The following is a 16725-nucleotide window of genomic DNA, read 5'->3' as shown; positions in this document are numbered from 1 at the left end:
AAGCGGCGGAAGCGCTGAACTTCACACACACACACACCCACTCACACACATAACTTCCGCAACTAAAGCGCTACAGGCAGACGCAGCCCGACGCCAACACCAACGAGTCGAAAATAACAAAAAAAGGTATAAAATAAATAAATCACAAAATATAAATAACAAAAAAGGCGTTTTACATATTTGAAATTGAGAAAAAATCTGCGAAACGATGCGTTCGAGTGCAGCTGTCTGGCGCTTGCCATCAAGAACACACACATACACGCATATAAGAGTGCACGCAGATATGTATGTGTGTGTGCCGACAAAAAGCTGCTACCAAAATACGCAAAAAATCGTAAAAAGTAAGCGCAGCCACTACACACTTACCTTGCCGTGCAGTTTATTACATTTTTCGTTGTGTGCATTTAGGCGCGCCTGTCTGTAGCCACTATGCAGCAGCCATCGATGCGCGCCGATTGCTTTGACGTTTATTTTAATTAGTTCTTTAAACGTTGGCTGCATCTAACGGTGCGTTGCAATCTCTGATAGCATGCCACGCACACCAATACAACGGTTTGCTGAACAAACACATGCAACAACAAGTTACATGAAGAGAGGAAGTGCAGTGTATATGCCAAAAAAAGGAAGAAACGCCGTGATATAATCATAAAAAGTAAATAAAATGCCGCAAAAATCAAGTGATAAAAAATCTGTTGCATACAAAACGCAAAAGCACACACATACAGACATACACATACATGTACAAACAGCGCGGTGAAGCTACTGAAACCGAATGAAACGAAACGGAACAAATGAAAGGGAAAAGCAAAAGGGAAGTGAACATTAAAACAGCTACAATAACGCTATGCCACCGCTGCGCAGGTATGAGCCAAATGGATAGCTGGGCAAAAATAAATAAAAAAGAATTAATAATAAAAGCCCACTCGCACCCGCTCATAATGCAGCGCGCAAACAAAAAATTCAAAAAATAAGCGCCTACTAAAATAAACAAAAAACTTATGAATGCGCCAAGCGCACACAAAAAAAAGAAAACGCAAATAAAAAGCGACCACAAAAAAGCGCAACGCAACGCAACGCCATGAAGTATGCAACGGCAAGTGCTAAAACATTGCAATGCAGCAGCCGCCTATGGCAATGGCAATGGTGGCCCTGGCAATGTGTGTTGGCTTTGCATTGGCATTGAAAAATTGCAATAGCAACAACAACAACAAGCACAAGAATAAGTGCAAAGCGGCAAGTTGGCAAAAAAAAGTGCGCCTGCAGGCAGGCAATGAATTTTTACAAGTAACGCATAGCGCAGTCAGTGTCTTCTGGCCGCTGTATATGTGTGTGTGTGCAGTGTGAGTTGAAGAGGAGGCTGCGCTGCAACATTACACTGCTGTTTGCCTTTCATTGTGCGTTCGCATACACCGCAGCATAATGACGTGCGCCTCCATGCGCTCACTCTCTCTCCCAGCTACGCTTGCTTATTTCGTTCGTTGCGTACAAAAAAGCATGAAGAATTAAAAAATTTCAAATTTTTTCTTTGTTTATTTTCGGATTTGCTCAAGTTTAATATGCCGTTGTTTTTATTGTATTTTCGGATTTTCGCTGCGCGTAGCTGGCAAACGCATGGGCGCGCGTGCAAATAGAGATTTTTGTACTTGAAAGAGAGTAACCGGTTAGAAAATTTTGTATGCTGTGGGTTGCAATATTTTTTAAGTGAAATTTAGAATATTTTCGTTTTCCCTTAAAACAAAAAAAAAAACAGTTCAGTCTTTATATTAATCGTTGAATTATTTAGCGAAGAGAGTTGCCTTTAAAGTCTCACTAGTGCTCTGAGATTACCTTTTTTCATATACACATATGTATGAGAACCGGTGACCTTTTATTTTGTGAACTCTTAACCGGTTACTTTCTGTTAACTTCTAACATCTCCAGCGCTGTCTGCCTGTTACTTAATGCGTCTAACAATTTATCTAGTCTAGTAGACAGCGAATCAAAATTTTTGCAACACAAAACATTGTTTGGTGGGATGCCTTTTTTAAGGGGAGTGGGCGTACAGCGAAGAGCGTAGAGTGAAATTCATGCTTAACGGCGCATTTATAGAAAGTAGCAAAAAGCTTTTATTTACTATGTTGGTAAATAGTGACATTATGAGTAATGAAGTGAAAGGAATTTAAAATAAGCAAAATATTTAAGTCAAAGTATTGTGATTAAACTTTAAATTTCAAGTATTCGCATTCGAAATACATAAAAGAAATTAAAGTTTGCACATACTTAAAAGCATCTTAAAAGAGTTTAAGCCTGTACTGATCAATTTTGACTCGGCAAGTTCTCCCCAAGGTTGTGCGCTGGATTTGAGACCCGTCTCTTAAAAAACCAATTCCAAAGAAAAGGACAAAACAGGGCTGCTATAACCGCGTAAGTTGTGTCTACGCCAATAAAGAAGAAGAAGAACAAACTTCAATTAAATTCATTCATTTCTGTTATCGCTCTCAAAATGGGCTCCTGAGCTTACACCTCTTTCAAAAAAGATTGTAACTAGTTTTAGTCCATAACTAGTATATCTGGTGAATATAATATGTTTTATTCATTTTCATGATTTAAGTGAAGTTGAATTTTCAGTTCTTGAATATTTACTTAAAGCTTACATTTATTCCGTTATGCAGCTATTGTCACTTTTCCATGACTTTTTCTTAAAAAATATTATTTTTACTATTCTGCAGTTTGAGAAATTCCTTTCTTATGTTCATTTAATTGTAGAAGTTATATATATTATGCCCTTGCTTTTCTTCAAAAATTTAGCTCAGTCATATCACAGCGCCACCTATGATGAGCTTTCAGTGAAGCAAAACTATAAAAATGTATCTTCTGATTGTAATATATCAAAATTGTTTAGAATTATTACAACCTTATTGAGTTTTATCTAACTTCTGACATATGGAGACAATTTACTTTTTATTCTTACTTTCTTACTTACTGGTGTATCTTCAGTTAATCGTACCATAGCGCCACCTATGATGAGCTTTCAGTCAGCTAAATAACAAAAATTAATCTTCTGTTAATAATATATGAAAACTGTTTAAAACTATTACACGCTTATTGAATATCTTATAATAATACGCAGTAATTTTTTGCAGGTTTTTACTCAGAAAACTTAAGTAATTCTTGTCTATGAAAAGTAAAAAGTTCATAAATTTTAGTTCCGAATACAGTGAATTTACAGAGTTAGCTTAGGTTAGGTTAGATGGCTGATCAAAGATCGCACGTGGATTACTATATGTAGTCATTTGTTCGAACTTATAAATTAGCAAAACGCTTAGTAGCCAATACAAATTTGCACAGACGTTTAATTTCCATTCCTGCTAGCTCGAGGGGATGTCTGAAGGTATGCGATCCCAAGTGTTTAGTGTCTTGACCTCCCAATCGTGCGATAGTGAAGATGAAAGTGTTGAGTTGTTACCACCTGTTTTTTCTTCTTCCATACAGCTTCTGCAATTAGCATATTTAAAGACTCTCAGCCTTACTGAGTAGACGCCAGTGACCAATTAAACGCCCCACAACTGGGGAGAGACTAGACTTACTTGTAAAAGATATCACTAGATCTCTTGCGATCAACTTGGGCCAAAAGGCTTCTGGACAGCGAAGCCCAGTTATCTAGTACTAGAATCGCTATTACTACTAGAATTTACAACTACTTAGTACTAAAAATATTGAACTTTAAAATTTGAAAGAAAATAGTTTTTCACTTACTGCATTCAGTTCTACAATAAGCTTTGCAGTTAGCGATATTATGCCTCAGTGCGAAATTTATTACGAATATTGTTATTAAATATACTGAATATTATTAAATAAACATTTGGTACCTGCAAAATTTCATCAAATAAAAATTGAAATCATTAAGCCAGTATTGAATAACACTTAACTCTTGAAAGCTAATATATTTTCATTCAGCTTCAAGAGGTCACGATTGGCAGTCTTTCAAAGATTATTTAATAATCACTGAATTCATATTCATTATGTATGCATATTCAGTTCCAAGATTTTTCAATTTGTCAACGAAAATTCATCACTTAAATATTCTCAACCCATAACAGCAACTTCCAGCTCCAACTCTTTAATAATAACACCGGCAATCTTTCAAAATCTTGTCAGCGGCTCCGTTGCACTTCATTCCGTTTCCCATCACTATCACGACTAATCGATAAGTAATTGAATTAAGCTGCCGTAAAAAAAGTCAATAAGTAAATTAACGGCTAAAAATTAATCAAGGCAAGCACCAACCTCATAAACACCTGTCTGCCTGCGTAGAAAATTGAAAAGAGAAACTGCCAAACAGCAAGAAAAATATGTGCTGTTACTGTCTTCATTGCATTAATGCCTTGAAGCTAAAGAATTTTCCAAAATTTCGATAGATAAGCCGGCAAAGCAGACTTCCGGAAGGTTGTGCAAAAACGAAAACAGCAACAACAACTGCAATGTGACAAGAAAAATCAGATTAAGCGAAAAAGGAAGCAGTCGAAGACATAAAAACCTAAAAGTAATTGAAAGACTTTGAAGACGAACAGACAGTTACAAACACACACATACATATAATTTGGTGTGTATGTGTATGTGTATTCATATACTATATATGAGCGCCTACAAAGACTGTTGATATAGCAAGGCTTGTGATAGAACACGCGGGTCATATTTTTAGTTATAAAATGAACTCACGCAAGAGACCAAAAGCATGATATATGTATACATGTATGTATATATACAAGCATATAGTACATAAAATCGTAAGAAAACCAAAAGCACACAAAAAATCAAAACTAAAGAAACTCACGAAGACAGAACCGGCAGCAGCCAGACGCACACGGATCGATAACTGATTACTACTGGTGCATTACTCTGGCCACTTAATACCCACAGCGCGGCAGGCAAGCAAGCAAATGAAGTCGGCTGGCTACGCACACGCACAAACCGTTATGTGAGCGACAGTAAGCAGCAGTGCAGCGCACTCAATGAAAATTGAGATGAAATCGAAGGATTTTTGGCAGCATCAACAGCAGCCGAATATCAGCAACAGCGTCATGTTGCAATGTCAACAAACGCACATCAAATGGCCACACTCTGAGGCACAAATCCAAGTAATGATACCACACATATAAACGCCGAACGCGCCGAAAAATCCTTTTTAAATGAGCAAAACGGTATTTTTGGCAACTGCGTGCATTCACTTCTGCGACGTGCAACTTATTTTGGCTGCTTGACCGCGCCTGCTGCTGCTGCCGTAAAGAGCGCTGCTCGCCGAGAGTCTGAGACGCATTTGTGTAGGATCTTTTGAGCAAATAGAAAGTTCATACCAAAATAAAGACGAAATCACACACACGCACATACTCACTTTTCTGCGCATTTCGGCTATGCCATAATGTCCATAACGCTCCGCCTGCCGCTCGCAGTTCGTCTGCGTTTGCTATTTTTGCCGGCTGATTGCTACGTGCGCCTGTGGATATGCTAGCAATTTTCTGCAAATGTTTGCGTAAGTGTCCTTTGCCGTAATTGCCTGCCTGACTGCCAGCCAGCCAGCGTACTCGTATATGCGTTTAGTGTGCGTGTGTGCGAGGTTCACTGCACTCGTTGGACGTGCATTGAACTTGTACATTGGCTTTTTACTACTTTGTGTTGTTCGTGTGTCGTTGTCTCTTTTTCGGTGTGTGTGTCTGCTTGCGTGTCACTTGCGTTTCGGCTGCTCATGTTCAACACAGTGGCTTGCCTAATTTTCATCCACACTACGCCAATAACAAATGCAACAATGAAAATCTTTGCTTGTCGTCGCTTTTTCTTCGTGTGGCGAAATCTTTGACGCTTTACCTTTTTTTGCGCTTGTCACTTCTTCTGCTGACTTTGGCTTATTTGCTGCCTTTCTTTGCGCACTTTTCTTTTTTTTTGGTGAATTCTAATACACAGGATGTTTACACAATTTTTGGTGTATTTTTTCGTTGTTGTTTTTTAGTCGTCTGCTTGAGGTTTTTGACATTGATGCTGCTTGCGTAGCATTTGCATTTGAGTGATTCACATAAGCTTCGTTTAAATGCGAATGAATTTAAAGTGGCAAAGAAATAAATTTTTGTTTTTGCAAGGTTTGGGCAACAATGTGAAGAAAAATTTAACTAGAGATGTGCTTTTTATATAGCGGGTGTCAAAAAAGCTATATAGTTGACATGGCGTATACGTGACATTAATATCCGAAGAAAAATTTTGGTGTAAAAAGTTTACAATTGAGCAAATTTGATTCCTCATAATTAATTTGAGTAATAAAATTCATAAATTAGATTGAAAACAACTTTTTACAACAATTTAGTCACAAATATTACACAAGATTTTGCTGTTAAAAGATTAAGTTAAGTTTCTGTCCTGTAATTAAAGGGTAGTTTTGTTGAAACAGTGAGCAAGATATTAAAACAAAAACAATAAATCGTAAACTTTGGCTGCATCGGTTCTATAATACACTTTACAGGAGGATTTCTCATAGTATATATTAATATAAAAGGATATCTATCTTGACTTTGAGCGGTCAGTTCGGTAAGGCAGCTATGTTATGTTAGTTCTCTGATCTTAAAAATATGTTCGGAGATTGTAGAATTGTCTTGCGCAGTAATCTGTACCAAATTTCAGTAAAATATTAAAATAAAAATTTTTCAAAACAAAGACTTGATATTGATCGGTTAGTTTGTATGGCAGCTATATGCTATACTGATCAGATCTGAACTATATATTCGGATATTATTGGCTTTCTTTGTGCAATAAACTATGCAAAATTTCTTAAAACATAATTTGCCAAATAAAAAAGTTCTCCATATAAAGACTTAATTTTGTTCCATAGTTTGCTTGACAGCTATATATTATAGCTCTCTGATCTTAAAAATATGTTTGTAGATTATAAGGCTTGGAAATAGCTTGTGCGAATATTCTGAAAGCTATTTTGGCAAACAAAAGAGCTATTCATATAAGGACGTGATTTTAATCGATCAGTCTTTTATGACAACTATACGCTTCGTAAGTTGCCTTTTATGATTCGGTATTCGACAAAAAAAATATAAAAAAATTTATCAAAAATCACTTTGTGGTTTTTCAAAATCTTCTTCACAAAGTTATATATACCTTTGTATGAATTTGAACCAATTATCGAGCCATTTTTGGCCGCCTTTTCAGGTGGTCATAATTTTGACTTCGTAGTTTACTTTTTACGAACTGGAATAAAAAGAAGTCATTTGGTGGCAAGTCAGGATTATATGGAGGATGACTTCTCAAATCGATGTACTGAGTGCTCAAAAATGCAGTTCTTTCAGTCGATGTGTGAGAGTTTGCATTGTCGTGGTGAAGATACATATGTATATCTGCTTCAGTGGTTGGTTTTCCTGGTTTCTTGAAGGACAACTGGCAAACAAATGGTTGTAAGTCACTCAGAATTTACTTTTCTACCTTGCTCCATTAATATGGTTGCGATGTATCCAGTTGTGAAAACAAATATGCATATGCGTAAATCCACAATCCATCATCTGAGAGAGCCTCATAGATGTGTTTCGAAGCCGAGCTATCATATTTTTTTCTCCCAACCGGGCCTTTTTTTGAGCGATTGGCAAATTGTGAGGAAAAATTTTTTGCAATCAAATATTCATGCAAAGTTGAATGTATGCCGGTTCCACTGATGCCTATAGTTGCTTCATTCTCACAATTGGCTACATGACGATCCGGTATGAATATCTGGAACCACAACTGATTTTAGACGACCTATAAGAAATCCGTCTTGAGGCCGTAGAGCACCTCAATTGAATTCACAATGTCAACGATAAATATTGGACATTCATGGACCTTTATCGCTTAAAATTGTATTAAGTTCATCGATGCACTGAATTAATCTACGTCGAACGTTTTAAAAAATAACCGCTCGGAAATGTTCGCGCTTTAAATCAATTTTTTTTGCCAGGCTGCATATTTCTAGTTACTGTAAGCAACACAAATAGCGACCGTATATCAATACGTTCTGAGTATGTAAAACATGAAAAATGTCAAACTTTACAATCAAGTTGTCAGTTATCAGATTTCAACCGTAGGATTGCCAAATCTTGAAATATAAAAGGCAAGCTACTTATAGTGGTACGATATCATTCCGATTCCGCCAAATATGTAAGTACTTTCTTGTGGAAAAAAAATGTATTCAAAATTTCAGATCGGCACCTCGAAAACAGTGTTCAAGTTATAAAAAATTTAATGCATGCGCTTCAATTTTTGTGTGTAAAAAATTATATATCGACTATCTGCCGTTATCGATTTGCACTAAAATAACTTTTTGCAAGCTCTCATTGCGTAATTTGAGTTATATCTGAACCCTTCTTCTTTCTGGAAACTACTTCAATTAGTCTACGGCCATAAATTCGATTTTGAGAGAATATAAAAATTATTATAAATTTCACCAAAAATGATTTAAATTCGAGCTCAAATTACAATAATAGAAAACAAAACATAAAACAATTTTTTTGTTTTTGAAAAATTTTGAAAAACATAATTTTTAAAATTTTTTTATTTGGTATTTAAGATAATTCCGAATTTCCTTTTTACAAAATGTAAAAATAATAAAAATAACAAAACCAGGACCTTCACTGAGTTTCACATTAAATTACAAGAAAATTCACTTCAGTCAGATTTCTCAGTTTCCATTCAAATAAATCCCAGCTGTACTAGTGGAGTGATACACCGATTGGCAAATTGAACTCAATAACTACAAACGATAGTCAATAAAATTCAATAAACCAACGCCTGTGGGGCGACTTTACAGCTGGCCAACACACTGTCACACACAGCCTATTAAGAACCGAATAGAAAAAATGACAGCCGAGCGCACTAAGAGGAAGAGGCGTCCAAAATAGAAACTGAAAAAGTCTGCGAGAAAAAATTTTGGCGAAGACAAATCGTCGGGAAGTTCATGGAAATCGCAGTTTTGCGGTCAAATGCTTTCACAACTACGCGTGCCACATGCCACCATTTGCACAACGAGGCATCAGCCAAATACCCCGCTGGTGATGACGGTGATGTGGCAAACGAATCACAAAAAAAAAACTCAGAAGCGAATGTACGAAAAAAGATGCGGCTTCCAGCTAACTGTCTAAGCGCATTACTCCCATTAACTACATTTCGGTTGGAAAGTGAAATGAGTGGAAAAAATTCAGCTAAATTTCGCTGTGCTCCTTGCAACATATTGACGCCAGTTGGTTGCACCCCTCAAACAAATGTATACAAATGTTGCAACAACGCGTGTGTGTGTGCCGTTTGGTAGTACAAAATCCGCAGACGAACGAGTGAAGTGTGATATGTGCCATGTTGAACGTGGCTACTTGAGTAGCATGAACACACACAGCTAAATATTTCTACATGTGTTTGTATGTTTGCCGTTTTCGTGCAACATATTCATACGATTGCATTTCGAATCTATTTAGATTTCACCATATCTCCGCCCAACCGCTGCCGTTAGCTCTAAAATGAAATGAGAGTAGTGTGGCACTGCACAGCTTGCCACAAACATTGATATGCTACCATTTTCGACAGTGACTCAGTGCTCACTGTGGTTCCCTGTATGTCACATGTGTGTAGATTGCTTGCCACAGCATGATTTTTGATGAAGTTTGTTATGCATACCCACTCAGCCTCCTTCTAATCTCCTAACTGTGTGGTCAGTGTAAATATAGACCATTTGGATTTTAATTTTTTTTCGTTTCTTTTTTTGAGACTCTTTTATCGAAGTTGTTCTGCAATTTGCTTAGCTTTTTCTGGCAACTGTTGAGTTGTACTGTTACCGATTTTTTATTGTGAATATATGCCTTGTATCTTCATGTTTTGTTAGTAATAGATACAGTTATTGCGGCTTACGGGTTTCTTTTTCTCACTCCTCTTTTACCTTCTTCCGTGGCAGTTGGACTTTGTCACCGTTTTGGGTTCAATTTCCATTTGACCTTTAGGCTGTCAATAATTTGTGTTGGTTTTTGTAATATTTGCATAATTCTGATGACTTGATGAACTGGTGATAGCGAGGATAAGAATTGGTGAAGAAGTTTTTGTTGTATATATGAAATACTTGAAGAAAAGTATTTCATCATATAGGCCAAGCCTGATATGGGAAGTAATGAGAGTGTATGCATATATGATCTCCATAGACCGCTATGGACCTGTGTAAAAATATTTAATAAAGAAAGTACAGAAAAGGAGAAAGTTATATTTTATCTGGAAAAACTTTTTGCGTTTATTTAAGAAGCTTTCTAAAAAAGCTCGTGACGCACTCTCTGTGGAGCGTTGAAGTCTTTGCATAATTTCAAACACATTCAATTTGATAAAATTATGTGAGGGACAACATATTTTTTTGTAAGTATTTTTGTTAGATGAGACCCTTTAAGACCCAAGTTACAAGGCTTGGTGAGGTGAGCGGCTTATAGGTATTGCTTATGCTTCAAATCTTCTTCTCATCCTCTGGTCATTTTTCATTCATGTTGCTAAGGAACTTGTGTGTTCTAGAGAGGCCGAAAAAAATCGATTTTTCCAGAATTTTTTCTCTGAAAACCTTCAAATTACTTGATTCAAAAATTTATGCACATATTACGGTATCCTTTAACTGTATTTTAAGGCTTAGTATTATTAAAAATATTTATTTTGAAAGAAACAACAGCTGATCTCCCGGAGCTCCTCTCAAAACAGACGTTTCGCGGTGACCACTATAACTCTGAACTGGATCCTCTGAAATTAAAAAAAAAACAATCAGATTTCGTTAAAGTAATGTTAAATCTAGTAATTTATCGAATGAATATGCAAAAAAAAAAAATTTTAAAAAATGACGGTTTCTCAGAGCAGAAAATCGATTTTTGACCAAAATTTCAGCCTTAAATTGTTTAGAAAGAAAATACTTATCGGTGAGAAAATATCCTACTAAAAATATATTTAAGAAGCTCGTGTTTTTAGTGACTCAGTAGCTTAAAACTAACCTTTGAGAGTATTTGTGTCATGGGGCAGCTTCAAATAAGAGTCCAGCAGCCATTCTGAGTCGACTTAAAGTCGGAAGGCCTTTTCAATTGTGCCATAACTTCAAGAAAATCGAAGTAGAAGCTTAGACTACTCGCTTATTTTTGCATCACGTCGTGTTCGATTCGGCATTTCTCTACTCGCTAATTTTTAGGTTAGCTTATAGTAGAAAATTTTAAACCTAAAGCAACAACAATGCATTACAAACCATTCGAATTCAATGCGCTCGAATAGACGAGCGTTTTTTCTTGATTCGGAAAAATTTGAACCTGAATGCAACCCTTGAACGTAACATGAGCTTTTTCGAGGGAGAGATTTGTACTTCTCAGCTTTTGCTCCAAATTTAAAACATCTGGTGAGAGTAATTCTACATTACATATCGGAATCATGCTTTTGAAATTGTCTTCCAAGCTCATAAGTTTGCTTACAATTTCGAAGTGTGATCACTCTACAATGGCATGAGAAGCAAGGCTTGATTTGCGTTGATTTCTGTTTAATTATTATCAGAAATGCCACAGCGGCATGTTAAGAAACCAATATAAGTAAGTAAGTAGGAAATATTATGTTTGAACTATACATAGTTTCCATTCTCAGCTTTTCACTTTGATGGAAAAGTACTTTATACGAAAGGCCCGTTCGCTCTCCCTAGAAATAAAATTAAAAAAAAAGTATATTTTAACAAAGTCAATTATGAATTTAATCTTGCATAACATTGGTAAAAATCTACGCTACATAACAATAAACGTTCTGCAAAATACTCGACAAGGAATAGCGCTTCAATCTCTGTGAGTATGTGTGCGTGTTTGCGCAATGAAATTGAAATTGTCCATATTGGCAGGCAGCCATTTTGCCCACACACTACATGTGTTCCACGCTACTGTCTTGTTTATACATATATGTAGGTATATGGCTGTGTGTATGTATATGAGTGTGCGTGTGTGCAGGTGTTGGTGCCTGAGGCAACATGCAACACTACGTAGCCGCTGAATGGGTCACATGTAATGACTTAAATGATTTTTATTGATTTTCACTGATGCAGTTATGGCGACACATAAACACAAACACACATATACATATGTACAGACACACATACTCGTTTATATATGAATACAGTTAGTCACTTATACATACATACTTACTTATACATATATATGAAGGTTTATCGCTTCGCGTGTATGTGTTTGTGTGTCACACGCATTGACTTGTTCGTTATGCGACATTTTCAGTTTCTGTCGCAATGCGCTGTCAGGCGCGACAGATGTTGCAACATCAACATGCCATCAATAACACATTTTTAGGTAATGAAAATTCAATTTTGCCAACATGTTTGCATAAACGCCTTGTTATTGTTGTTGTTGTATAACAACTCACTATCTACTGCCATATGTTTGCGCTCGATTTTAATTGAACCGGCAACGATAGCAGTGGCGCTCATGTTTTCCATGAAAAAAGAAAGTTTTTATTTTTATTTTTTTTTTTTTATTCTAATAATGTCCTGCCCCTAATGGATTTCCATGTGCATTATTTTTTTAATTTTTTTTTCAATTATTTAATATTTTATATCTACTCCTACTCACACGTGTGCTGTCCTGCCGCTTTGACCTCGCCAAATTCGTTTTTGACTATGCACCTTTTTGTGGCAGACACACAGTGACCTCATTTCCGTCCATTACCAATCGCATTATGCGCATATAAAATTACCAAAATTTGTGCTTGTCCTTTTGACTGGTTGGCTGACTGACTGAGTGACCGAATCATGAGTGTATCACATTGCTGCAATGCGTTTTTCTCTTAATGTCTTGTTCATATGGTTTTGGCTCCGAACCAGCTAATCACATTAGCCGCGCATGGAACTAAATTTGATTAGTACGAGTATGTGGTTTGTTTTTGGGTCTTTCATCTTTAAGTATGTGTTTTAAGGGATTTGAATTTTTGGTATGTACATTTTTATCTCTTTACTTTTTTGGGCATATTTTTGCTATCGATCACATACTTTATTATCGCTGTCTCTATTCAAGCAAATTATGCTTTAAGCCTACATTGTTTAACTATTTAGTTAGGTACTTAAAGGTAGTAATTTTCCATTGATTTCCAATATGCATGATTATTAAGACCTGACCTATGAAGATTTCAGTTCAATATCAGCTCCATATTACATTTTGACATTTCTTGAAATGTCAACTTTTCAGTATTTCAGTTTAAAGTTTCACAAGGCTTTTCAATTTTTTGTAATGGAATTACTTTTAGAGCTTCTCTTTCATATTTTTTGTATAGTGAATTTTTCAGGTGATAACCTATTTTTCGAGAGACAGTTAAAAAAATCATGGCATCACATAACGGATGACTTAGTATGGATAAAGCTGAACTTTCCAAATTTGTAAAAATTAGGTTGTGAAAAATATCTGTAAAACATTATTCAATTTTCCATTATTAGAAAATCCTAAAACACTATGTTGGGTATATGAAGGCTGTGAGGGATCAGCAATCAGTGTAGGTATCAAACCTCTTTACGCTAGGAGTAAAATTGTCACCAAGTTTAAGGAGTTATCTGCACTAATTAATGATTTCTATGGTATAAAGTTAACCTCTGGGATGATGGTGACTATATTATGCACAATATGGGAGCTATAACCTATAAATACCATATAAGTATCAGTTATGTTTACCCAATTTCCCCATTGGTGCAATTTATACTAATTTTGTGCTTATAAAAGTGATCATCTGATGAGCAGTGTTGCTGTACAAGTATACAAGGTGCATTCCAAAGTAAACAGGACTTAAAAAAAAACAGAACAAATGGGTTTTTCGGCAAAATCAATTTATTTTATTCAAAATAGTCTCCTTCTGCTTCAATACAGCTTTTTGCACGGTCCAAAAGCATGTCGAATGAGTGTTTTAGCTCGTTGGCCGGTATGGCCGCCAGTATGCCGGTGCAAGCCTTTTGAATGGCCTCTACGTCTGCATAACGCTTTCCTTTCATGGGCAAATGCATTTTTCCGAAAAGGAAGAAGTCGCACGGTGCCATATCAGGTGAATACGGAGAGTGGTTAATGATTAAAATATGATTTTTGGTCAAATAATCGTCCTCCAAATGTTGGATTCTGAGCATTTTTTTGTCGTCAATCAATTTGTGCGGAACAAACCGTGCACACACCTTTCGTAAGCCCAAATGTTTGGTCAAAATGCGATAAATCGATGTTTTGGAGATGTTCAATTCCATTTCCATGAATTTTAATGATGATTTCGGCTGATTTTTGATGAATTCACGCACAGTTTCGATGGAATTTCCGGTGATCACGGATTTTGATTGGCCCACATGTTGATCGTCATTTATGTCTTCACGACCACTTTGAAAACGTTGAAACCACTCGTGCATCCTGCTACGGGATAGGCAATCATCGGCATAAACTTGTTTCATTAACTGAAACGTTTCGGTAAAAGTTTTACCAATTTTAAAACAAAATTTAATGTTGGCTCTTTGTTCGAAGCTCATTTTCGCACCGATAATACAAACATGCTGACACTTAAAACGCAATAACTTCACTTTCAATCACTGAAATGTCATGAAATTCTCACTGGACAATAAAGATAGCAGATTCTAACGGACTTATCGACATAAAGATAGATTCAATAAGTCTTTTTTACTTTGGAACTCAGCTTGTATTAGGATTTAATAGAAATTTATGATATTCCACAATATTATTATGTATGAAATACTATAGAGTAAAATATTTTTAAGTATTTTAGCACTCAAGACACTTAGAAATTAACAAAGTGCATTTTGAAATATTTTAATTTATATTTTAGTATATACTGGTAGTTTGACAAACGCATGCAAATAAGAACTTACATAACAACAAGCATATTTTGAGTTTTCTGTATATAATTATTATATTTTACCACATTTGACTTTGAACTTTGCTTATAGAAATCAATGCTTAAATATTAACAATTATTATAAAAATATTTTAGTGACTTGGCTTGCTTATACAACCAGTTGTAACTAATATGAATGAAATAATAATAATTAAATAATATTATGTTTATAAAAAGTCATTAAAAAAATTTATATATGTATATATAATTTTTTCTAATTTTTGCTAAACCCCCATACGCCTACAATTTCAATTCGTTTTAATAACTAAATTATTTAAAATCAAAAACAAAAAAAAAAACATTTTCAAAACAACAATTTAACCCCTACCCACTCCGTACAAGAAAAGATTTAATATCAAAAAAAAAAGAAGCAAAGCACAAATTTTATTCATTTTTAATATCCCTAGCTTTTGCCTAACTATGAATTCATGTATTAGACATTTTTTAATATATTTACAAATATTAAATATATATATTATATATGAAATTTCTACTAAATATGCAACTGTGAAAAGAAAACAAGAGGGGTCCTCGCTACAGTGGAGCGCGAAATAAATATGAAAATAATAATAAAGAAAGGCAAAATAAACAATAAACCAAAAAATATTTTTTCAAAGTCAAATATACAAATTGCAGCAGTGCTTTCGGTGTCTCAAATAGAATTAAGTGTTAACATAATTTTTTTTTTTGTAAATGCTATTAATTATTTAATACTTTTTTTTCAAACAAAAAGTTAGTAAAAACAACAATATTTTTGTTTTGAACTTTCAATATTTTTTTTAATTAATTCATTATCTATTATAAATGTCATCTAAATGTGGAACGCTTTTACATAAATTGTTGTTTATTTATGTAAATGGTAAATGTGTACTCTATTTCTTAAATGTCGTTAACGTTCATTTTTTCTAATAATTAAAAGAAAAAGTGAAAAATAAATTAAAAAAAAAAAAATCGTTTAAAAGCATTCAAGTATTTTTTTTTTTTGTAAACGATGGAACTTTTTCGAATTCTCTCTATATATATGTGTGTGTGATTCGTATGTTTCTTAAACTATATAACTATATATATACATATTTTTTGCAAGTATATATGTATATGCGTAAATATGTATGTATACATAACGTAACATTTGGTGTACTTATGTATGTATACGTTTTTAATTATTATTATTTCATTTCTATATAAATGTCTTTCTTCATTTTCTTTTATCGATGTACTTTCTCAACGTTGTTGTTGTGTAACTTTTAAATATTCAATATACATACATACATATATGCAATACGTAATATAATTTAAATTGTTGTTGTAAATGTTATTTGGCATCTGAAGTAAGCGTACGAAGCAATATAGGCGGAGTCGAGAAAAAAAGAAAAGTAAATTTAATTTCATATAAAAAAAAAATTAAAAAAATGTAAAAATTCATTAAACTAAATTTAAACAACAGTGCATTTGTGGTTGGAGTTTTTTTTTTTTTAGATAAATAAAACTGATAATTCAAAGCTGTTTCGATGGAGCTTTCGATCGAGCTTTCACCATACACTTGCCCAAAAAGCTTTTATTTATGTCTGAGTTAAGATCTGTTGATTAATTAGGTGTAGCGCTTGCTATACAAATTTGTATTGATAGAGCTTTCGAACGAGCTTTCACCATACACTTTATGGTTTAATTAAGACCTGTTAGTAATGAAGTGTAGAGTTTACTTTACAAATCGGTTTTGATAGAATGTTCCTCATTCACTTGCCAAAAAATATGTTTATGAAGTTCTGATAGGGCTTTCGGCCGAGCTTTCACCATTAACGTGCAATAAAAGCTTTC

The 16725-nt window shown here is 34.7% G+C and overlaps 1 protein-coding gene across 15 annotated transcripts in view; it reads left to right on the top strand.

The window, feature by feature from the left end:
- LOC105229801 (platelet binding protein GspB) overlaps positions 1-16725 on the top strand; it is a 453756-nt gene that overhangs the window by 393053 nt on the left and 43978 nt on the right. The window lies entirely within an intron of this gene.

Source organism: Bactrocera dorsalis, chromosome 4 (genome assembly GCF_023373825.1).
Source record: "Bactrocera dorsalis isolate Fly_Bdor chromosome 4, ASM2337382v1, whole genome shotgun sequence".
Classification (NCBI taxonomy): Eukaryota; Metazoa; Arthropoda; class Insecta; order Diptera; family Tephritidae; genus Bactrocera; species Bactrocera dorsalis.
This window is presented reverse-complemented; position numbering and strand designations above follow the sequence as displayed.